At 37.3% G+C, this 17,701-nt stretch overlaps 1 pseudogene; it reads right to left on the reverse strand.

The window, feature by feature from the left end:
* Positions 1-11,732: 11,732 nt before the first annotated feature.
* LOC121211581 (uncharacterized) lies at positions 11,733-11,831 on the reverse strand (annotated as a pseudogene).
* Between the last annotated feature and the right edge of the window lie 5,870 nt (positions 11,832-17,701).

The raw sequence follows: 17,701 nt of genomic DNA on the forward strand, positions 1-17,701 counted from the left end.
TGGTCAGCTTCATTATCATCGAAGAAAAATCAGAGGTGTTCTTCATTGATTTCAAAGGAACTAATTGTTAAGCTTATAGAAGTTATCCTCTTTAAGCTAATTGTTGGTAAATTTTTCAATCCTGCTTTAAGTTTAACCAGATATGAAGAGGTAGTCATAAGACTTATTCATTAGAATTTTTCATCTGAAATACTGGACAAGAAGAAAACTTCCTTCTGGAAACTATTTGCATGATTATCGATTCTTGTTATTATTTTGCCATGGCGATGACTTCAATAGATTAAGTATTGAACTGGCAAATCGTGATACGTGCAAATGGTCGTGTAGCCTCTGGTCGGACAAGAGTATGTTGCAAACTAGATTGGCAAATCATGTCCAAGGAATGTGAATAAAGTGAAAGAAATGACTACGAAAAAGGACTTGGGTATGTGGCTAACATGAAAAGAGCGATCGATATGGTCAAATGGGCATAAGGAATATGCCAAAGCAATAGTAAGCTGGCGTATAGTCTTTTGTGATTGGTAAGCAAAATTTCCCACGTTTCTGAATTATCAAAACCTGGTCAAATTTAAAACATTGTCTAAACTTCTTCAATATGGCCTATGAGACTCCAAACGTTCATTTAAAAACCATTCGGGACCAATTCGAGTTCTTCAACGAACTCTGAAAAATAACACTAGACACAGGGGCACACGCCTGTGTGGGAGGGGCAACACGCCCGTGTGACCAATTCGACATGGTCGTGCTGTTGGCCCGTGTGGTTCACACAGCCTAAGGATACAGGGACACACCTGTTTCCTTTACCCGTGTGGAATTAATTTCAATTTCGAACCTATAGGGGTTTTCACACGGCCTGGCACATGCTTGTGTCCATGGCCCGTGTCCCTCACACGGCCATGACATGCTTGTGTCTTAGCCTATGTGCAAAAACCTGGACATTCTGTTTCTAACGTTGCTTAAGGGTCACACGGCCAAGGCACACATCGTGTGCTAGGCCGTGTCCTTGACACGGCTGAGACACACGACCGTGTCTCTGCCCGTGTGTTTACTGCCATGCATACTAACTTGCAAATTTTCAGTGCAGGGGACACACGGCCGGATTGCACACCTGTGGGGTATACCGTGTGTCACACACAGCTACCCATGTGGGCAAAAAATAAGGCTATCAACCAAGCCTCTTTGTCACCCTTGCTCACACAACCTACACAAAATCAATCAACGCCAATACAAGAATGATCCACATAATTAAAACAGCCACAATAGACAACATTTCACATATGCAATATACTCATCCTTGAAAATAACATATTTTATGTATATATAACAAAATGAATATTAGCCCTCATTCAAGGCTTTATACAAAATAAAGGGTTTTATCCTAAGCCAACACATTTGGCCAATTCCCAATGACACAAAACATTAAAGCCTAAGCCCAATGCATGCCATACTCAAAACAAGTAATCTAAATATACCGAGTGCTTCAGTTGATAGTGTGATTGTTGGCTCTGGCATTCGTTGGTCCTCGAGCTATTTAGGTGGCACTATAAGAAAATGGAAAGAAACAGGGTAAGCATAAAGCTTAGTAAGTTGCACGTAATAAATATAACAACAACTTTACCATTCATCATCATACTCATAGTACTTAAGTAGGCATAAGCACAACTTACTCATCACTAGCCAATACATTTCACATAACATAAATTGAGCTCACATCTCATACATTTCAAATAGGTACCTGTACCACTCACAACATGGTTGTACTTTTCTTGTTTAAGTTAACCTGTGACTCTCCCCGTTGAACCATTCAGAATGCTATTAAATATTCATTAAAACTCAAACATAGGGTATAATGCCGATGCCATGTCCTAGACATGGTCTTACACTGGCTCACACGTCAAGTCGATGCCATGTCCCAGACATGGTCTTACACTGGCTCTGGTAATGTGGTCGAAGCATGTCCTAGACATGTCTTACACTGGCATACAATTAACCCGAATGTCATGGCATGAATATCCGATTTGTTCCTAAGGTTCACCCGGAAGTTCTTCTATCCCAAGATTCATCATACATGATCATTTCCACAAACAAACAATTTATGCTATATCAATTCAAATACATATAATAACAATGTAATTGTATTAATTACATAAAACGTACCTCGGTATACAAAATGTAGGCTAGTCGTTCGGCTTAGTCCACTTGCTTTGGTTTTCCTCGGTCTAGGCCCGAATTTTGCAATTCTTGCTCTATAATGATAAAAATTCAAAAATTTAATCATTTTAATGATCTAGGTACTCAACATTTTATAATTGGTCAAAATGACCATTTTGTCCCTATACTATTACAAAAAGACCATTTTACCCCTAGGTCCGAAAGTCAATTTTTATCGAATTTCTTCATATCTTAAGCCTATCCGTACCCTTTTTACTCTTATAGCAACCCAAAATTTCCATTATTTTTCACATCTATCATCTAATTTTCAACTTATGTAAAAGGGTCCCTAGTTAAGGTTTCCTTGAAAACTACTTTACAAAACTTGTTTATTACACAACCATAACTCATATTCTTCCATAAAATTTCAGAAAACAACATGTTTACTATTACGGAAAAACCCTAAAATTTTAACTATTTAGCAAAATAGTCTTCTCATTTGAAAGCTCATGCTATAAGGGGTCCAAAAATACAAAAATCGTCAAGAAAAACTATCAAAATCACTTACTTGTGAAGGTAAAGAGTGGCTACAATTTTTCAAGCTTCTAAACCCCTATTTTTTCTGGTATTTTCGATGGTGAAGAAGGTGAGAAAAAGATGACACCTTTTCTTCTTTATTTTATTTCATTTTGGTCAAAGAATTTACCAAATTTCTACCAAATTTTGACTTTTTCCATCATTTGTCTCCTATGGCCGGCCATCACCTATCCAATGGTCTATTTACCCTTTAAAGACCCTCAATTTTGGTTCTCTAGCTATTTGACACCCTTAGCTATCAAAATAGGACTTTTGCACTTTATGCAATTTAGTCCTTTTTAACAATAAAGCATGAAATCGTTAAAATTAACTCACTAAAATTTTCGTACTCTCATATAATATTGCCACAACACATAAAATAATATTAAAAATAAATTCTCTACCCTCAGATCAGTGGTCCCGAAGCCACTATTCCAACTAAGCCCAGAATCGGGCTATTACAATTCTCCCCCTTAGGGATTTTCGTCCCCGAAAATCTTACTGGTGAATAGGTTTGGGTATTGATCTCTCATGGTCTCTTCGGGTTCCCATGTGGCTTCTTTGACCCCATGTCTATGCCATAATACCTTAACCAGTTCTATGCTCTTATTCCTCAATTGCTTAAACTCCCAAGCTAAAATCTTAACCGGCTCTTCGCCATAAGTCATATCCGGCTGAATCTCAACCTCAGTTGGCGCGATCATATGTGAAGGATCTTATCTATATCGACGTAACATGGACACATGAAACACATTGTGAATCTTTTCCAACTTCGAGGGCAAAGCCAACCGGTAGGCAACAGGTCGTACTCTCTCAGTAATTTCATAAGGTCCTATGAAACGAGGACTCAACTTGCCCTTTCTACCAAATCCGAGGACTTTCCTTCACGGGGATACTTTCAAAAACACTCTATCACCAACTTGAAACTCAATTTCCTTACATTTCAAATCTACATAGGATTTCTATCTACCCGAAATGGCCTTCAAACAATCGCGAATCACTTTAACTTTTTCTTCAATCTCCCTGACTCTCTCAGCTCGGTCCAATATAAAGGCGTTCGGCATTTACGCCAATACAAAGCCTCATAAGGCACAATTTTTAGACTTGATTGATAACTGTTGTTATATGCGAATTCAACCAGCAATAAATACTTTTCCTAACTGCTTTGAAACTCAAGAACACAACACCGTGACATGTCTTCTAATATTTGTATTACCCTTTCTGACTGACCGTCAGATTGCGGATGAAAAGTTGTGCTAAAATTCAACTTTGTCCTCAAAGCTTCTTGTAACTTATTCCAAAACCTCGAGGTAAACCTCAGATCCCTATCCGAGATAATCGACAAAGGCACCCCATGAAGTCACACCATCTTCGAAACATACAAATCAGCCAATTTCTCAAGGGAGTAGTCAGTACACACTGGTATAAAATGTGCCGACTTGGTAAGTCTATCAACAACGACCCAAACGGAATCCTTTTTCTTTTGCGTCAAAGGCAACCCTGACACAAAATCCATGGTTACCCGGTCCCATTTCCACTCTTGAACCATTACAGGCTGAAGCAAACCTGAGGGTACTTGGTGTTCGGCCTTCACTTGTTGACAAACTAGACACTTAGAGACAAACTCAGAAATGTCTCTTTTAATTCCTGACCACCAGTACATTTTCTTCAAGTCATTGTATATTTTCACATTACCCGGATGGATAGACAAGCAACCCCTATGTGCCTCTCGTAAAATCTTCTGAATGAGCTCATTATCCTTGGGTACACAGATCCTATCTTGGTACATCATACAACTGTCGTTACTAATATAGAATTCTGATTCACTTCCCGTCTTACACTGAGTCATTTTAGCTTGCAAGTCCTCATCACTTTTCTAAACCTCACATATCTCTTGAAGGAACATAGGTCTAGCTCTCACCTCGGCTAAAATCAAGCCATCATCAATTACAGTCAGCTGAGTATTCATAGCACTCAGGGGGAACAATGATTTTCTACTCAAAGTATCAGCGACTACATTCATCTTTTCGGGGTGGTAGTCAATCACCAACTCGTAATCCTTCCAACCACCTTCGTTGCCATAAATTCAGCTCCTTCTGAGTCATCAAATACTTTAGACTCTTATGGTCAGTGAACACTCGGCATCTCTCGCCATTCAAATGGTGTCTCCAAATTTTCAGTGCAAACACAATGGTGGCCAACTCTAAATCGTGCGGTAACACCCCTCGCCCATATCTGATGCCAAGATAGAGTTCGACGCGTTACCGAGGTTTCATACTTACAAACATAATAAATCGGCTCATTCAATATTTCCTAGTATTTAAAACTTTTCAAACATGTACATCTCGTCCCTTACACATGCCTTCGAGGCGTAAAACATACCTAGAGGCAGTTCGGGACAAAACTAGGAACACTCATAAACTTTGGGCCTTTTTGAAAATTTCCCTTACTTTGAAGTGTCACACACCCGTGTGGCTTGGGACACACCCGTGCCCTCGGCTCGTGTGCAACACTGACTTTAATCTTATCATACAATTAGGGACACACGACAAGACACACGCCCGTGTGGCCTACCCGTGTACAACACTGACTTAAAATTTTAGGTGCAGGGGACGCACGGTCATAACACACACCCATGGGGGTAAGCCGTGTGTCACACACGACCTAGACACATGCCCGTGTGTCCAACCGTGTGGACCCTAATAGGTTATTTCCAAGCCTTTGGTCACCCTTTTCATCACTTATACTTAATGATTGTCAAATGCAAAGTAAAACATGATTATACTCTTATAAGTGTTCTTGGCAAAACTTATTGCATGGAAACCTCATATCATTGTTTTCACACATGGTAGGTTATTTCCCATCTTGTATTTAAGAGAATTCCATGTCTCTTTAACACATTCAAGATTGGTTCTTTCTTAAGACTCATTGTCAATTATAAACAAACCATCACATATGAATATAAACATGCATAGGTTTGTAGGTCATAGCTGACTTCAAAATAAGCCAATTCCCATGGCCATATACAAAAATATAGGTACATCTTTACATTCCTTCATTTGGCAATTCAAATGACACATATAACAAAATACTCAAAAGCCCTATACATGCCATTGAACAAAATAGAAATGTCTTTATACCAAAGCTGGACTAGTTGATAGTGTGTTGACTCTCCAACCGTCTTCCAATCCTTACGATTCCTCGAGCTCTGTAAGATAGGGAAAAGAGAGGGGTAAGCATTTACATGCTTAGTAAGCTCGAATAACTAGAAAGTAAACTTACCAAGTAATTAGCATACAACCAAATTGGGTAATAAAATCAATAAGCATGAAATGGCTTCCCTATCACATACACTCAATCAATGAGTTAGTTACATAACAAAGCACCATGTAATTTATCTTAGATGAGCTCATCATTCAACATCTTATTTTGTACATATATCTCATATTAATCTCGTTGAGTTTCTAGGAAATCTCGATGGAATATCCATTAACCGTCAATTCATACAAATGATCGTTTCAGGTATGCACTCCCGTGAACCTCACATCTTACGGTGGGATTACCAGTCCAGGCTAAATCCCCTATATAATGAACTCATAAGGTGATGTCGGGATTACCAGTCCAGGCTAAATCCCTTAAAATGACAAACACCTTCACTGAGCTCGGATTTGAATTACTAGTCCAGGCTAAATTTAGACCCTAATCGAATTACCTGTCCGGGCTAAATCTTTAATGCACATATATTCTTCGGGAGGCTCGATCATCTAAAGGAACACCTGTCTGGGCTAGATCCTTCTCATAATTGAGATCAACGGATTACCCGTCCAAGCTAAATCCTTACTGCAACACATGTAGCATCTCATTACACATGTAAATCATGGTTTATCCATCAAATTTCCTTTTTTAACCTCAACCGAGATATTTTTCAACAAGTCATTATCAAAGATGCATTTCATATATTTTTATGCCATTAACAAATGCAATTATCATGCATTCATAAATCATGTAATTGTGCATATTATGAGTTTACTTTGAGTTCTCTGAACTTACTTGGTATTCGTTTCGATGTTGTGCTTCGGTTATTCCAAAACCTTTCGTTTTCCTCGACCGACCTCCGAAATTTATTCCTTGGAGTCTATAACAACAAAATTAAATCAATAACACTCTACATTATACTTTTCAAGTCTAAATTCCACCCCCGGTCCAACTAACCATTTTGCCCCTAACCTTTCACATTTTTACAATTTAGTCCCTATGCTCGTATAATGAAACACATGCAATTTCTACCTTACCCAAGCCTAGCTGAACACTTTTCCCTCTTATGGTAGCTCATATTTTTTATTATTTTCACATTTCTACCTCACATTTTACAAGTTTTGCAAAAAGGTCCCTTTAAGGGTTTTTCATGAAAATCACCTAGGAAAAGATGTTTAACACACATCCAACTTTCATATTCCTCCATAATCTATCAAAATACAAGTAACTCATGCATGGGTAAATTTTTAAACATGAACCCTAGCATGAAATATGGGTAGAAATGGAGAGAGTAAGCTACCGAGATTTTAAAAATACAAAAAATATTAAAAACGGGGCTCGGAAGCACTTACTATTGAGCTTGGAAAGCTTGAAAACCCTAGCTATGGAGACCTTTGAAATTTTAGCAGCATGGAGAAGAAGAATGAGCTGATTTTGGTTCATTTTTCCCATTTTATTTCATTAAAATGCCAAATGACAAAAATACCCTTAAGTCCTTTCTTTAAAATTTCATCCATGTAAGCCTATTTTTGTCCAAAAACTTATAAATTGGGAAAATTGCTCTTCAAGACCTTATAATTTATAATCTAAAGCAATTTCATTCAAATTGCTTCTAGAATCCAAATTTTGCAATTTATTCAATTTAGTCCCTAATTTCCAATTGGACACCTTACTTAAAGAATTTCTTCATTAAATTTCAACACATGCATATTATTATACTCTAAACCACATAATAATCATAAAATAAATATTTGATGTCAAATTTGTGGTCCCGAAACCACTATTCTGACTAGGCCCTATTTCAGGATGTTACATGTGCGTCTGGTAATTCTTCTCGTGAGGCTTTAGCTGTCTCGAGGCATATGCTATCACTTTGCCTTCTTGCATGAGTATGTACCCCAATCCATTTAAGGAGGCGTCGCTATATACCACGACTTCTTTCCCTGATTCTGGTTGCACTAGAAATAGAGCCTCGGTCAACAAGGCCTTTAATTTCTCAAAACTTTGTTGGCACTTCTCTGTCCATTCAAACTTGATGTCCTTTTGTAACAATTTTGTCATCAGAGTAGCTATTATTGATAACCCATTTACAAATCTTCTATAGTATCCAGCTAAACCCAAAAAGCTTCGAACCTCTGTCATATTCCTCAGCGATTTCCACTGAATAATGGCTGAGATTTTGCTTGAGTCAACTCTGATTCCATCTCCCGACACGATGTGTCCTAGGAATCAAAATTCTTTAAGCTAAAATTCACTCTTACTGAACTTGGCATATAATTGTTCATCTCTCAAGGTTTGTAAAACAGTTCTCAGATGCTTCGCGTGCTCACTCTCATCACACGAGTAAATTAGTATGTCGTCGATAAAGACCACTACAAACTTATCCAAATACGATCGAAAAATGCAGTTCATCAAATCCATAAACACCACAGGAGAATTTTTTAAACCAAAGGGTATAACAAGAAACTCACAGTGCCCATACCTCGTCCTAAACACGATTTTTGGCACATCTTGCTCCTTAACCCTTAACTAATAGTAGCCCAACCTTAAGTCGGCCTTAGAAAACACCGTGGCTCCCTTCAACTAATCAAACAAATCATCGATCCTTAGCAAGGGGTACTTTTTCTTCACGGTTACCTTGTTGAGCTATCGGTAATCTATACACAATCTCATCGACTCGTCTTTCTTTTTCACAAAAAGTATCACAGCACCCCACAATGAATAACTCGTTCTTGCAAAACCTTTATCTATTAACTCTTGTAATTGAACCTTCAACTCCTTTAACTCTGTTGGAGCCATTCTATACGAAGCAATCAAGATAGGGGTCGTACCAGGAATCAACTTGATGCCAAACTCTATTTCTCTGGTTAGAGGTAATCCGGGCAATTCTTTCGGAAACACATCTATAAACTCACAAACCACCAATACCAATTCAATCTTCGACTCAGACACTTGAGTATTCAGCACAAAAGTGAGATAAGCCTCACATCCTTTCCTCAAATATTTCTCAGTAGTCAAAGACGATATTACTACAAGTGAGTCATCTGGTTCCTCTGGTTCAACCCGAAGAACATTGCCATCTTCACATTTCAACTCAATCGACTTTCTCCCACAGTCCACTACAACACTATAAAAAGTTAACCAATCCATTTCAAGGATTACTGGAAACACGAAAGTTTATGCATTTTTACATACCCTTTTTAGCTTAAAATCATACTGTTTCGATTAAATTCTTTTCGAAAAATAATTAATTTTTATAAAATAATTAAATTATACTTAAAATATGAACATGATGAATTTTAGTTAATTTTATAATTAATTTTGAGTAATTTTGATTATTTTCAACAAAATTGCGCAAAGGGGAAAAAATGGCTCAGCAGGCACTGCTTGAAGCACAAAACCGAGAAGCAATTTGAAGTATCAAGGCAAATTAATTTCTAGCCTAAGACGGTCCAATTATGTGCATTAATTCAAAATATAATTATTTTTAATTTATACCCAATTTAATTTGGGCTAAATAAATTAATATTAATTAATTATGGAAAAAGTGGTCCAGTTGAGCCGAACTGATTGAAGTGAACCGGCCAAAGATTGGGCAGCCCAAAACCAGCCATATGCTGACCCAAATTAGCTTATTAGCTGATTAATTAAGCTTGCAAAGAAGCCCTTTAATTCTTGTCAAATTTGCATTCAAACCCCTCCACAATTGGTGGATTTTTGGATTTGCCCCAAGCCATTTTTAGCAAAGTTGAAGGCATAAACTTTGCCACATAGGTAGACGACCAAGAGGTGGCTCTTTGGCTGCTATTTTTAGCAAATTTCAGCTGCCACACTCAGCTATAAAAGCCTCCCTTGGCTGATCATTCAAAGCATCTCATTCATTCCTTATTCATTTCACAACACTTCTCTCCTCTCTCATTCTTTTTCTCTCATTTTTCCATTTCAATTCCCTTGCTCTTATGTCGATTTCTTCCCTTGGAAAAGGGGTGTTCTTCAAACATTTTGGAGTGACAATTGAGTGTTTATCGAAGCCTTGGTCAGCGAGGAAAACAAGAAGAAAGAATGGAGCAACCAAGTCAACCTCGAAAAACCACCGGATTTTATTCTTGTTCCCTATCTCTTTAATTTTTTCTTGTTGTTATGATGAAAATGTCTGTGAGTATTAATGTTGTTGGAATGGTTAATTTAATCACCTTAGCTAGAATTTAAATTCCTGCTGGGTTGATTGCATTTCATCTTCTTAAATTATTAAAATTGTGTTTATGTTGTTACAGGCCTCGATAAAATGCTTGCTTAAGTAAAATCATGTCTAAGTTATTCTTGCATTACGACTGTGAGGTAACTAATGAATTAATTATTTAAATGGATTGAAATTGTAATTAATTGACACCTTACTTGATCAGTGCATGTTTATTCTTCTAAGGTAGTTGAAGGTTAAATTAACAATGTATCTGACGATATTATTGCCTTGCATAACTTGCAAGATTATTGTGATTAAACTATTTCAAGGTAGGGATACCTTGTTACCTCACATAGTCTTTTATATGCTTGTTAGATTTAATTAATCGTTTGAATTGACATAGGGATATGCAAGATATTAGTTCAGTTTAATGAGTATGTATGTGCAATAACATGTTTGCTTCTAGAATCTATTTAGTCGGTTGAATTGACATAGGGATATGTCAAGAGATGAATGGATTTTGGTATCTAAGTATGTTCATAAGTTAGCAAATTATCGGGTTACCGTGATTTTATTCGTAACAATATAAACATAAGTTTAATAATTCTAAGATAAGAATTGTAATTAATCCAACACAATTATATCATCTTGATTAAATCTTAGTTTGAAATCGTGCATTAGAACGTTCTTTTACTTTATTTTTTATTTATTTTAATTTTCTTAAGTTTTTAATCACCCTCTTTAAACAAAAATATTTTTCTTCACCAAAGTGTTTTAAATTGCATTCATAAATAATCCTTTTCACAGTCCCTGTGGGTACAATAACTCAACATTTACTTGTCACTCTATTACTTGTTGCGATTATGTACACTTGCACATTTCCGTCGTTCCAAGTTTTTGGCGTCGTTGTCGGGGACTATTTTAAAAAGTCATTATTTGTGATTTTGTGAGTTTTACATTTTGATTTATTTTTTCTATTTAATTTTTAACTTAATTAATTTTTCTGTGATTATTTCAGGTGTTTATGAGTATTGACAGAATTATTAACCTACTCCTTATAGACCCTGAGATAGAAAGAACTTTTCGACAGTGAAAAAGACAAGCAAATCAGAGGAGGGCCGAAGAGATGAACTTTGAAAATCCAATCCAACGAAACGAAGCAAACCTTGCTCAAAATCCTATCCTTATTGTTGATGATAGGGATAAAGCTTTACAACAGTATGCCATGCTAGTATTTAATGATCTTAATCTAGGTATTAGAAGACCCAAAATTGAGGCACAACAGTTCGAGCTGAAGCCAGTCATGTTCCAGATGTTTTAGACAGTGGGCCAATTCAGTGGAATGCCTACCGAAGATCTTCACCTACACTTAAGACTATTTATGGAGGTAAGTGATTCTTTCACGTTAGCCAGAGTACCTGAAGATGCATTACGATTGACACTATTCCCATATTTGCTGAGGGACAGAGCTCGAGCTTGGTTGAACTCATTGCCACTGAACTCAATTTCCACATTGCAAGAGTTAGCAGAAAGATTCCTTATGAAGCATTTCCCACCTAGCAAGAATGCTAAGTTGAGGAACGAGATCACTGCCTTCCATCAAATAGATGATGAGTCCTTGTATAAGGCATGGGAAAGGTACAAAGAGTTATTACGCTCATCATGGAATCCTACTTTGCATCCAACTTGAGACATTTTATAATTGTCTCAATGCTCACACGAGGATGGTAGTGGATGCTTCTGCTAATGGTGCTCTCCTTTCTAAGTCTTATAATGAGGCTTGTGAAATTATCGAGAGGATTGCCAGCAACAATTACCAATGGCCAACCAACCGAGCAGCGTCAGGAAGACGAGTTGCTGGAATACATGAAGTAGACGCTCTTATTTCACTCGCATCTCTGGTATCATCAATATCCTCAATGCTTAAAATCTTACTACTAATGGGTCTAACAATTTTGCAGCACAGCCACCAAATCAATTTGAAAATATAGCCTGTGTTTATTGTAGGAAAGGACATTTGTTCGAATAATGTCCATCAAACTTAGAATCCATGTACTACATAGGTAACCAGAACCAAAACCAAGGAAGGCAAGGACTGCAATCCAATTTTTATAACCCATCGTGGCGAAACCATCTGAATTTTTTCCTAGAGTAACTAAGGAGCTGGAACCAGTAATACTTACACCCAACCTAGATCGACCTAGCCACCAAGTTTTCCCCAACAAGTTCAGAAACCAACCCAAGCTGAACCATCCAATGGCTTAGCAAAATCTGTTGAAGGTATACATGGCCAAGAATGATGCCTTAATCCAAAGCCAAACAATATCATTGAAAAACCTAGAAAACCAAATGGGCCAGCTTGCAACTGAACTTAGGAATCGGCCACAAGGTGCTTTACCTAGTGATACGAAAAATTTGAGGAATCCGGGGAAGGAGCATTACAAAGCATTAACATTGAGGAGTGGAAAGACAGTAGAGCCCAACACCATTGAAGCTAATAAGGAGCAAGCTGATGCTCAAGAATCAGAGGAAGTTCAATCGAGCATTGAAATTCTAGTTTCACAAGAACCAGAATCTACAAAACCCAATAAGGTAATTTCAGAACCAACTAATTCTGATCGACTAACAACCCCGTCAGATAGGCAATTGCCACAGAAGACGAATCAACCAGTTCTAGTAAAGAAACCACCCTCACCCTACCCTCAAAGACTTCGAAAGAAGAAGCAGGAGATTCAATGCAAGAAGTTCCTAGACGTACTCAAGCAACTTCATATCAACATCCCGTTGGTTGAAGCACTTGAGCAAATATCGAACTACATCAAATTCATGAAGGATATCCTATCCAAAAAATGAAGACAGTGCATATCTTCAAGACAAACTACCGCCAAATTTGAAGGATCCTGGATGTTTTACCATACCTTGCAACATTAGAGCAACATATTGTGGTAAGGCACTATGTGACTTGGGTGCGAGTATCAACTTGATGCCTATATCAATATTTAGAAAGTTAGGGATAGGTGAAGTTAGACCTACTACGGTTACACTTCAATTAGCAGATCAATCCTTAGCACATCCAGAAGGAAAAATCGAGGACGTATTGGTATGTATAGATAAATTTATCTTCCCTGCTGATTTTTTTATCCTAGACTTTGAAGCAGACAAAGAAGTGTCAATTATCTTAGGAGCACCGTTCTTAGCAATTAGAAGGACCCTTATTGATGTACAGAAGGGCGAGCTTACTATGCGTGTTCAGGATGATTAGGTAACATTTAACATTTTTAAGTTTATGCTATTTCCTGACACAATTGATGATTGTTCTGCAGTATTCGATTTAGAAGATTTAATAGTGGAGAAAGAGCTCAACTATGTAGAGGATCTGTTGGAACAAATTTTGACATCAGATCCTCTGAATGATGAAGAGGAGGATGAGTACTTAGATTTGTTAGAAGCTAAGAAAAAGGGATTTATTCCGCAATCCCGCTTTGAATATTTAAAGTTGGAGAAAAGGGATTATGCCCAACCAAAAGCATCGATAGAGGAGCCACCTAAATTAGAACTCAAGGTACTACCTTCATATCTAAAATATGTTTATTTAGGTAACTCTTCTACTCTACCTGTGATTGTTTCAGTAGAATTAACTACTGAGCAAGAATAGAAATTCATCTTGGTGTTAAAACAATTCAAAAGGGCAATCGGATGGACCATAGCCAATATCCGGGGTATTAGCCTATCTATATGCATGCATAAGATCATAATAGAAGATGGCGAGAAAGGGACGATCGATGGACAACGAAAACTGAACCCTATCATAAAGGACGTAGTAAAGAAAGAAATCATTAAGTGGTTAGATGCGGGTATAATTTACCCTATCTCAGATAGTTCATGGGTAAGTCTGGTCCAGTGCGTACCAAAGAAAGGAGGTATCATGGTCATTGAAAATGAGAATAATGATTTGATGATGGAGAATTTGCATCGATTACCGGAAGCTGAACGAGGCAACTAGGAAAGATCACTTTCCTTTGTTGTTTTTGGACCAGATGTTGGATAAACTCGCGGGGTGAGACTACTACTATTTTTTTGATGGATACTCAGGGTATAATCAAATTATAGTAGCACCAGAAGATCAGAATAAGACAACATTCACCTGCCCGTACGGTACATTTACATTTAGACGCATGCCATTTGGTTTATGTAATGCACTTGCTACATTTCAAAGATGTATGATGTCTACTTTTATTGACATGGTTGAGAAGTATTTGGAAGTTTTTATGGATGATTTCTCAATATTTGGTGATACATAAGAAGATTGCCTAGCCAATCTAGCCAAGGTACTAAGGCGATGCGAAGAAACAAACCTAGTACTCAATTGGGAAAAGTGTCATTTCATGGTACGAGAAGGGATTGTTCTAGGGCATCGGATAACGAGACATGGAATCGAGGTAGATAAAGCAAAGGTAGATGTTATTCTAAAACTCCCACATCCAACATCTGTAAAAGATGTTAGGAGCTTTTTGGGCCATGCCAGTTTTTATCGAAGATTCATCAAGGACTTCTCCAAAATTGCTAAACCCCTGTGTAAATTATTAGAGAAGGACTCGACGTTCAAGTTTGATGAGGAATGCTTAAAGGCTTTCAAAGATTTGAAGAGTTGATTAGTTACGGCACCCATAATAGTCACAGCAGACTGGGATCTGCCATTCAAATTGATGTGTGACACGAGTGACTTCGCGGTAGGAGCCGTTATGGGCCAACGAAGGAACAAAGTTTTTCATCCCATTTACTACACAAATCAAACTCTGAGAGGAGCTCAACTGAATTATACGGTAACAGAAAAAGAGTTACATGCTATTGTGTTTGCTTTTGACAAGTTTCAATCTTATCTTATAGGTACCAAGGTCACTGTCTATACGGACCACTCGGTAATTAAGTACTTACTCTCTAAGAAAGATGCTAAGCCGAGGTTGATCTGATGGGTACTTCTACTTCAAGAGTTCGATCTAGAAATTCAAGAATGAAAGGGAGTGGAAAATCAAGTAGCAGATCACTTGTCCAGATTGGAGCCGCAAGAAGGGAACTCTCCTCTTATACCAATTCAAGAAACATTTTCGGATGAACATATACTAAAGGTAAATCATGTCTATAATACCCCTTGGTTTCCTGATATTGCTAACTATTAGCTTATGGTTTGATGTCGATTGATAAGACATATCATCAAAGGAAAAAGTTTCTTCACGATGTGAAGTACTATTTCTGGGAAGAACCATACTTGTTCAAGAAGTGTGCAGATCAAATAATTAGGAGATGTATGGCAAAAGATGAAGTACAAAAGATTCTATACCATTGTCACTTAGCTCCAAGTGGAGAACACTTCGGAGGTACTTGTACTATAGCCAAAGTATTGCAAGCTGGATTATTTTGGCCAACACTATTCACGGACGCATACGCTTACTTAAAGAGTTGTGATCAATGTCAAAGGGTTGGAAATGTCACCAGTAGAAATGAGATACCTTGAATAAACATCATTGAGGTAGAATTATTCGATGTTTGGGGCATTGACTTCCTAGGTCCTTTCCCTCCGTCTTTTGGCCACAAATACATCTTGGTAGCTGTAGACTACGTGTCTAAGTAAGTTGAGACTAAAGCTTATCCAACAAACGATGCTAGGGTTGTAATAAAGTTTTTGCAGAAACACGTGTTCACAAGGTTTGGAACCCCAAGAGCTATTATTAGCAATGAAGGGTCCCATTTTGTGAACAAGTGGTTGAAATGGTTGTTAGATAAACATAAAGTGAAACACAAGGTCGCTACAGCTTACCATCCGCAGACGAATGGGCAAGTTGAACTGGCAAATAAGGAGATCAAAGGCATACTTGAGAAGGTAGTTTGCCCGAACTGATGAGATTGGTCCAAAAGACTAGATGATGCTTTATGGGCTTATAAGACAGCATAAAAGACACCTTTAGGGATGTCACCCTACAGGTTGGTCTTTGGGAAAGCTTGTCATCTGCCCTTGGAGTTAGAACACAAAGCTCACTTGGCCCTTCGATAACTCAAATTGGATCTTAAGCTTGCTAAAGAGAAATGGATGCTCCAACTCAATGAGCTAGAGGAATTCTGAACGTTCTCGTACGAAAATGCCAAACTACTCAATGAGAGACTTAAGAAATGGCATGACAAGCACATTCGAGTTCTAGTGTTTGAAGCAGGTCAGCAAGTCTTGTTGTTTAATTCTATATTAAAGTTCTTTCCAAGTAAACTAAAATCACGTTGGTCTGGTCTATTTACTATTCATCGCGTCTATCCATACGGAGTTGTTGAACTCCAAGGTAAGGGAGGTAATTTTCAAGTTAATGCTCAGCGTCTGAAACATTATTGGGGAGATAAGACTAAATGGAATCAAATTTCATTCATTCTATTAGATGTTTAAATTTTCTTATTTTCCTTTTTAATAAATGATTTAGGGTATAATTTCGATATTAGTATGTTTAAATCAATTTTGTTTAGGAGATTGGAACTTAAGTGGGACCGCTTGTGACCCCTCCAATTTTTCTTGGGAATTGATTTTAACATAATTTTTTGAGAAATTATTCCCTAAATAGAAAAATAAATTTTTAGTTTTTCAAATAAAGAGGTCAATTTTGACCTAAATTTTAAATTGCAACTCAATTTCAAATTTTCATCAAATCTAGGGACTTAATTGAATTATTTTCAAAATTTGGTTGCTCTTTTCGTAAATAATAAAAACTAGATGGCTCTTTTTTGTAAATATTTTGAAAAGGCTTCTAGAATAAATATTTTTAATCAAAAAAAGATGATAAAAATTAATATATAATTATATCCATTATAATATATATTAATTATTATCAACTTTATATAGAGTTAGGATTAGTGTTAATTTCATCATAATTTATTTGATAAGTCTTTAATAATAATAAGACGATAATCTTTAATATATAATTATATCTATTATAATTTATATATTAATTTTTATCAATTTAGCATAGAATTAGGATTAGTTTTAATCATATTTCAGTTTTGTTTAAATAAATTAATAGCATTAATAAATTAATATGCATATATTTAATTATTAATTGTTGTTAACTTGGATTAAAATTAGAACTTAGAGTTTTTAATTATTAAATTTCTCTAAGAATTCTACTTTAAGTCCTATTCCTTTCATTATAAATACTACCCTCTCCATTCATTCATCACTAAAAATCCCAAACACCAAAACCCTTAAAGTGCCGCAAGCCTCTAGCCTAGCAGCCATTCGGCTAGCAAGCACCCAGCAGCCCAGCTCCATCCCACACACTGAGCACACCTGCCCCCATCGCGTGCTGCATTGCGTGCCCCGTCCTGCTCCAGCACCTGCGCACGTCCAGCTCTAGCACTCACCAGGCCTGCACCTTGGCGCTGCATCTGCTCCAGCTCCAGCGTATGCGCACCTAAGCTGTTGCCCACTCAGCTTTGCGGCCTACTGCCCGTGCAGCTCATCGTGCCAAGCTGTGCCGCTTCTTGCTCCTGCTTGATGAGTCTACT

Source organism: Gossypium hirsutum, chromosome A12 (assembly GCF_007990345.1).
Source record: "Gossypium hirsutum isolate 1008001.06 chromosome A12, Gossypium_hirsutum_v2.1, whole genome shotgun sequence".
Lineage (NCBI taxonomy): Eukaryota > Viridiplantae > Streptophyta > Magnoliopsida > Malvales > Malvaceae > Gossypium > Gossypium hirsutum.